The 8,102-nt window shown below is 41.3% G+C and overlaps 1 long non-coding RNA gene across 1 annotated transcript; it reads right to left on the bottom strand.

Annotated features, from left to right (window-relative positions):
• Positions 1-443: 443 nt before the first annotated feature.
• LOC133260638 (uncharacterized) lies at positions 444-4,271 on the bottom strand. The gene is made up of 2 exons (XR_009740906.1): positions 2,503-4,271; positions 444-659 (listed from the first exon to the last, which is right to left on the bottom strand). It is a non-coding gene; the product is annotated as an uncharacterized LOC133260638 (long non-coding RNA).
• Between the last annotated feature and the right edge of the window lie 3,831 nt (positions 4,272-8,102).

The raw sequence follows: 8,102 nt of genomic DNA, 5'->3' as shown, positions 1-8,102 counted from the left end.
ACATGTGTACAGCTTCATTTTGGGGTAGACTCTTCATCAGTGTAACGCAATGGTTAAGAGCCTGGCTTCTGGAGGCAGGCTGCGGGTGTAAGTCCCAGCTTCATCCACTAATGTGGGAGTGTGTGTGCCTGTGTGCTCAGTTGTGTCCAACTCTGTGACCCCATGGACTGCAGCCCACAAGCCCCCTGTCCATGGAATTTTCCAGGCAAGAATACTGGAGTGGGTTGTCATTTCCTTCTCCAAGAGCTCTTCCTGACCCAGGGATCAAAACTAACATCTCCTGCATCGATGGGCAGATTCTTTACCACTGCCACCTGGGAAGCCCTGCATCTCCTTCTAGCTATAAAATATTAAGAAAGTTACACAAACTCTATTTTTCAGTTACCTTGTCTATAAAATAAGGATAATAAGACTTAAAGGATTGTTGAGAAGATAGAAAATGGTAAGCTGTCAAAACATACTAGATTTATTACTATTCACAGATTTCAGTTTTTATCATATTCCATATTTACCATATTTTAGCATGTGTTCTCACTGGGCCTTGGCTCTTCCATAAGTTTTCCATGTTGCATGTCTTTCATATGTTCCTGTGAAGTTGCTGCATCCAAGTTATTGGCATTTTGTTCTGTCCAGGAAATAGTCATGATCACTGGTGAATGCTAGAGAAACACCAAATCCATGAGTAAGCAAAGTCACAAGATGATTGCATTCTTTTATTGTTTGCTGTATATGGATCAGAAATCTTTTATGTTGCCTACAAAGGCTATGAATCAGCTGTTTTTGCTGAGTTTAGGGCTAAATTTCAACATTCAGAAAATGAAGATCATGGGATCTGGTCCCATCACTTCATGGGAAATAGATGGGGAAACAGTGGAAACAGTGTCAGACTTTATTTTTTTGGGGCTCCAAAATCACTGCAGATGGTGATTGCAGCCATGAAATTAAAAGACACTTACTCCTTGGAAGAAAAGTTATGACCAACCTAAATAGCATATTGAAAAGCAGAGACATTACTTTGCCAGCAAAGGTCCGTCTAGTCAAGGGTATGGTTTTTCCTGTGGTCATGTATGGATGTGAGAGTTGGACTGTGAAGAAAGCTGAGGGCCGAAGAATTGGTGCTTTTGAACTGTGGTGTTGGAGAAGACTCTTGAGAGTCCCTTGGACTGCAAGGAACCCAACCAGTCCATTCTGAAGGAGATCAGCCCTGGAATTTCTTTGGAAGGAATGATGCTAAAGCTGAAACTCCAGTACTTTGGCCACCTCATGTGAAGAGTTGACTCACTGGAAAAGACTCTGATGCTGGGAGGGATTGGGGGCAGGAGGAGAAGGGGGCGACAGAGGATGAGATGGCTGGATGGCATCACCGACTCGATGGATGTGAGTCTGAGTGAACTCCAGGAGTTGGTGATGGACAGGGAGGCCTGGCGTGCTGCGATTCATGGGGTCACAAAGAATCAGACATGACTGAGTGACTGAACTGAACTGAGGGCTAAATTAAGCACACTTCATTTGTTAGCCAAACTAACAAAAAGTAAGTACTGAGAAAAATTATTATAAGTTTCTATGAGACATGATTGTATTCCTGGGTCTCAAAATTAGGATGAGATATAATCATTATTGTATTGGTTAGAGCTATATCCTGTTTTGGGGGCCTCCATGGTTGCTCAGTACTAAAGAATCTACCTGCAATGCAGGAAACACAGGAGACTTGGGTTTGATCCCTGGGTTGGGAATATCCCCTGGAGAAGGAAATGGCAAGTCACTTCAGTATTCTTGTCTGGGAAATCCCACGGCCAGTGAGTCTGGCAGGCTGCCATCCATAGGGTCGCAAAGAGTTGGACATGACTAAAGCAACTTAGCACATAACCTGCTTTGATTTGATAACCAGAGCCAAACACATAACAATCTTCCCTCAAGTATGTGAAAGGCCTGTTCTGTTAAATGATTCACTGCCATATTTCAAATAATTTCTTTTATGATCAAATTTGAAAAGTAAATAACTATTCAGATGATGAGGAGTTGATAAAAATAAAATCCAGGCAAGCAAATGCCAACAAAGCCAGGCATTGTACAAAGTAAGAAGCATAAATTAAGATTTTGGATCTTAAAACTATTTTGATTGGAAACACTGAACTGTGAACTATATACAGCCATCATGTTATTAAGTTTTACTCCATTTTTTTGATGGGCTATTTTATATCTAATTTTAAATGGTTATTAGCACACGATTAGCAAAAACAAAAAAGAAAAAAGTTCATCAGTAGAACTGATTTTAATGTAATTAGCCACATTTCAAAATTATTTTCTATACTAACCTGTGACCAAAGATGCTAAAGCTTTCCTATTTAAGAATATTGTAGATAGAGGATATGTTTGGAGAAACAATAAGGAAAGACACATAGTGGCTTCTATTTGCAGGAAACGGGAATAAAAATGCACTTTGAGTATTATCATGGTGACCACATCTTTGACTTGGTCAAAGTGAGAAGTGGTCAGACTTACCATTCTGTTGGCTGTTCCCTAGGTCCCACATCCATCAGGGTGATGAAAGGTCTGTGATAGGTCTATTGAATATTCTATCTTTCCTCTTAATGTCATAGCTGTGTCATACTCATTTATTTCCAGGATGCAAAGAGGCAAAAATTCAATCTTATGTCATTTCTGGAGCTGGATGGCCTGGGATATTTAGACTTCTTGTTTGAATTGCCTTTGTTACTTTTTTCCTGAAATGTTTTCAATGTTGGGAGCCTCCTGTCTGGAGAGAAGGGAAAGCACTCCCTCTTTGGCAATGCACAGACACTGAGCTGAAAAAACAAAACAAAACTGGCTTTGGCCAAATGAAAAAAGAACGTTTCAACTCTCCAAAAGGGAATGACATAAGGAAAACAAAACTAGACTGTGCTGTTAACTGTCCAAATGTGCAATTAAGTGCGTCAGAGTTTGAAGTGGTCTGCAAAACGGTTCCTGAATAATCTAGTTAATACAACTCAGTGGCTCCACAATAATTGCAACTCTTCATATGGAGTAACTCTCCATGCCCTTCTCTGGAGAACACTCTGGAGGAAAAAAAAAAACTTGGCCCCTCTGACTCACCAGCTTGTTCTTAAAACAGCAACAGCAGCAACAAAATGCTGGGTTTAGCCTGTTGGGTTTCCTGATATAAGAGTCATTGAAGGGGGCTGGAATCTGTAGCCAGCCTGGGGTTGTCAGCTTCATCCCCCACATCCTGACAGCAAAGAGTGGTTGCATTTTAGTCTGCCTGCTCCTTATTTCTCTAGCAGTCTAACATTTCTTTATGAGCATCCGTCCTTTTGGAGCAGTAAGTGATAATTTCACTGAACCTATGCTGTGGGTGTCTAGTACAATGATTTGTATAGAGTTTAAGTCCCTCAATAAACATTGGCTGAAGTGAATTGAATAAGATTTAAAAACAGAAAGGCTGAACTAGAAAAATCTTCTGTAGAGAATGTGCTATAAGTCTCCTTTAATTGTAGACATTGTTACCAAGTCGAAGCATTATATGATTATATGTTGATTCATTTGAACAAATATTTGCAGAGCCTTCCTGGTCACACTTTACCAAGAACCTGGAAGGTAGAAGAGAGAGTAGTACAGATGATATCAAACAAATCCCTGGCTCTCCTGGAGTTTATAATTCAGCAGGACAGATGGACTACAGTGATTGCCTGTTGTTTTTTTTTTTTAAGTTGGATAATAAAGACCGTTGGAATGTCCTTGAAGCAAACTCTTACTTTTGTCACTCAAAGAATACCAGATAAATGAAGGGGGAAACAAAAGCCTAGTCTGAGATGGAGAAAAAAGGAAGAAGAAACGAAAAAACAAAACCAGGGCACGTGGCATTTTCTGAGGATAGATGAAGTACTCCTGGAGTCATGCCACCAAAAGCCAGGGCTTCTTGTTTCCCAGTGAAGACCTGACTCACAGGCTGGTTCCCTTCCTCTCCCAAGTTACCCTGACTCCCTACCCCTTCCTTCTCCCATGTCTTCATGACTCAGTCCCTGGGGCTTTGGCTTAAGTTCAACACAAGGGAGTTACCAAGCAACCGTGGTGCCCCTCCCCCAACCCTCCATGCCTCACTGATGCCCTCTACTGGTCTGGCTCACTCATGAACTACAATAATAGGGGATCCGTTTCAAAAGTTTTGAGCGTTGTGCAAAGCTCTTGAATAAGAAAACACATATGGTAGCTCAAATTTTTAGTTTTTTAAGGAAACTCCATACTGTTCTCCATAGTGGCTGTATCAATTTACATTCCCACCAACAGCGTAAGAGGATTCTCTCTTCTCCACATCCTCTCCAGCATTTATCATTTGTGGAATTTTTCATGATGGCCATTCTGCCTGGTGTGAGGTGATACCTGGTTGTAGGTTTGACTTACATGTCTTGATGATTGAGCATCTTTCCATGTGCCTCTTGGCTATCTGTATGTCTTCTTTGGTGCTGTGTCTATTTCGATCTTCTTGCCCATTTGTTGAGGGGAAATGTGGAGTGGGATGAATTGGGAGCTTGGGATGACATATATACATGACTGTGTGTATAGCAGTAATTAATGAGGACCTACTGTATAGCACAGGGAACTCTGCGCCAAGTTATATGGCAGCCTGGATAGGAGTGGAGTTTGGGGGAGGATGGATACATGTGTATGTATGGCTGTGTCCCCTTGCTGCCCACCCGAAACTATCACAACGGTGTTAATCAGCTACAAAAAAAGAAAAGAAAAGAAAAGAAAACCCTTACATTGGCCTTGGAGAGACCCATCTTTCTGGGTGCTCAACATTTCTTGAAACTATGCCAGCATTGTGGAGGCTACTGTCAGGCATTGAATGGAGCCCCCAAATCAGACACTGGTGGGATGAACCATGGACGAGCCTGCTTGTTTTACACTTTCTTGGGAAACAAGAAGCTACTGTGATCTGCTCTTATCTCTCACACTGCTTACAAATGGTTTGAAATCTCGATGCTCTGAGAACAGTAGCATCTCTAGCTTGTCCAGAGCCTTCTGGAAATAACCCCACTCTTGGAAACTGGCTTCCCTGATGCCTCAGGTGGCGCTAGTGGTAGAAAACCCACCTGTCAATACAAAAGACCTAAGAGATGTGGGTTTGGTCCCTGGGTCCAGAAGACCCCCTGAAGGAGGGCCATGGCAACATACTCTAGTATTCTTGCCTACAGAATCCCATGGACAGAAAAGTCTGGCAAGCTGCAGTCCTCAGGGTCACACAGAGTCAGACACGACTGAAGCAACTTAGCACAAAACCATGGCTCAGCAGATAAAAAAATCTGCCTGCCGTGCAGGAGACATACAAGGTTCGAGTCCAATCCCTGGACCTGGAAGACCCCCTGGAGAAGAAAATGGCAACCCACTCCAGTGTTCTTGCCTGACAAATCCCATGGACAGAGGAGCCTGGTGGCTACAGCCCAATGGGTCTAAGAGTTGGACACTACTGAGTGACTTAGCATGCACGCTCTTGGGAGTTGCCTTTACTCCCATTCTAGCTACATGGTTCTAGAAGGAGTCACCTCGTTCTTAGCTAATATCATCCATCTCACCACAGCTGATTGGTTCAGGTGTGTACAAATTATCCAAAATGGGAAACTCAAAAATTAATTCCTGGGATTTTCCTAAATGGAATGGAAGAAAAAAGAGTGAATTTCTCTCAGGTTGTAGGAGACTTGGGGTAGGAAGCCCGCCAATTTGGGGCGGCTGTGTTTTCTATTACATGGTATCAGAGAGTCTGCAGTGGGATAGGATACACTGAGAAAAAGAAGGATAAGAGATGTGCTAAAAGAATCCTAGTGGGTTTGAGTCCCTGGTTCCCACTGCTTGGGAGGCACAGCTTAACTCTGCATGGATTTGTTTGTTTAATCTTCTCATTGGTTGCTAGAAACACACCAGTATGTGTGTAAATAATCTTTCGCTTTTTGTGTATCCTACTTCACGTCGAGTTTTTATCACTTGCAACCTTTAAAAGAACCCTGATTATAAAAGGATTTGCTCTGATGCTGGTTCCTTGCCTCTCCTTCTTCTATATTGTTTCCTCTGCTTTTATAAATCAGCAGTCATTTTCATTCTTTTGTGGATATTTTCTTCCTTTTGTTTCCTCTCCACTTCTCCCTGATCTTACCTTATTTCCTTTCCCTTCTCTTCTCCCTTCCCCCCCGCCGCCGCCCCTTTCTCTAACACTGTCCAGGTATTCACCGTTGTTGCATCCCAGTGGTTATCATTCATTCTGTATAAACTGCCAGTTTAAAGGTTGTTCAATTGTATCTGATAATACTTCAATTGTATCCTGAATGATAATACTTCAATTGTATCCTGAAGGCCTTTGGAAGTGATTCTTTGGCAGCTATTATTCAGGATTATGTTGAAGATGAAGATTCAGAGTTGGAACATAAAGAAAGCTGAGTGTCGAAGAATGATGCCTTTGAACTGTGATGCTGGAGAAGACTCTTCAGGGTCCCTTGGACTTCAAGGAGATCAAACCACTCAATCTTAAAGGAAATCAACCTTGAATATTCATTGGAAAGACTGATGCTGAGGCTGAAGCTCCAATACTTTGGCCACCTGATGCGAAGAACTGACTCACTGGAAGAGACCCTGATGCTGGGAAAGAGTGAAGGCAGGAGGAGAAGGAACAACAAAGGATGAGATGGTTGGATGGTATCACCCACTCAATGGACATGAGCTTGAGCAAGCTCCAGGAGATACTGAAAGATAGGGATGTCTGGTGTGCTGCAGTCCATGGGGCCACAAAGAATCAGATACGACTTAGTGACTAAACAATAGCAACAACAGCAAACATTCAGAAACTAGAAATAAACGTGACTCTCCTGTTGATTACCTTTGAATCATATAGTTACAGATGATTCTTTTGGGCTTTTTATCTTTCTTGGATTTGTTTTATTTTTATTAAAAATAATTAAAATATTTTGTCATTGATCACATGAATTTGTTGCATACTTACCTGTTTCTCATTTGTCCTTGGTAAAGTATGTCATAGTAAAAGATTTATATAAAGATGAGTCAATCAAAAAGTCTTCCCTAAGAAAGTCTGGAGACTTATAACTTAATTCTCCTTGGGAAATATGAATGGATAAATGAATAAATAAATGAATGGGTAGGGGAATGAATGTGTTTCCCCTAGACAAAAAGCAGATACCATCATGGCAAAGCCTGACTCAGTATAAGACCCTCAGATAATTTACCAGGCTGTCAGTTTCTTTCAGCAGATATGCCTGCGCTATTTGACCAAAGATAAATATTCAGTAAATTCTCTGGGCTAAACCTGGTGATGGTATATTTGACAGCTTTAAATAGAGAAATAAAACTATACTTCTGGATTTAAATAGAGAAAGAAAGCCAGTAAAGGAAAGGCAGATGCTCAGTACAAATATTTTAGCAAATCACAAAGACAGTGAGAAAGAGGAAGATCAAGCTAAAAATAATGCTCTCTCAAATGAAACATCTGGCCAAGGAGAGTCAGATGTGGTGCCTTTGGTCTAAAGGGACCTTTAACCTAAATTACTATAGAAGGAGTTGCCACATGGATGGCAAATTAGGGGAAAAATAAGTCAGTTAAGGAGAAACGGAGGTAAAGAGAATGATAATACTCAGGATATGGAGAAACTGGTACATCATATGGATGGAGTACCCATGCATGAGTGCTAAGTTGCTTCAGTCGTGTCCGACTCTGTGCGACCCCATGGACTGAAGCCCGCCAGGCTCCTCTGGAGTGGATTCTCCAGGCAAGAATACTGGAGTGGGTTGCCATTTCCTTCTCCATAGAGCACCCATGGAAATGTATATCAGAACCACATTTGTGCAAAATACTCTGGTCATATGTCCTATGTCTTCTACCCAAGCAAATCTACTTGAAAGTATTTATATTTCAAAGTTTCAGGAAAGTTTCAGAACATTGTACAGACATATAAAGATGTTGACTGGAGTATTACTGTTAATAAGAAGAAAGAAATTGAAATCACTGAAGTATCAACGGGCGGTTCCTGTTTGCATTATGGCATATCCAGTGAATATCATGCAGTAGTTAACATTGATATTTATTGATTTATGTTCATGGGCAT

This window comes from Bos javanicus, chromosome 14 (assembly GCF_032452875.1).
Source record: "Bos javanicus breed banteng chromosome 14, ARS-OSU_banteng_1.0, whole genome shotgun sequence".
NCBI lineage: Eukaryota > Metazoa > Chordata > Mammalia > Artiodactyla > Bovidae > Bos > Bos javanicus.
The sequence above is the reverse complement of the archived record's forward strand: the minus strand, read 5'-3'. Positions and strand labels throughout refer to the sequence as shown.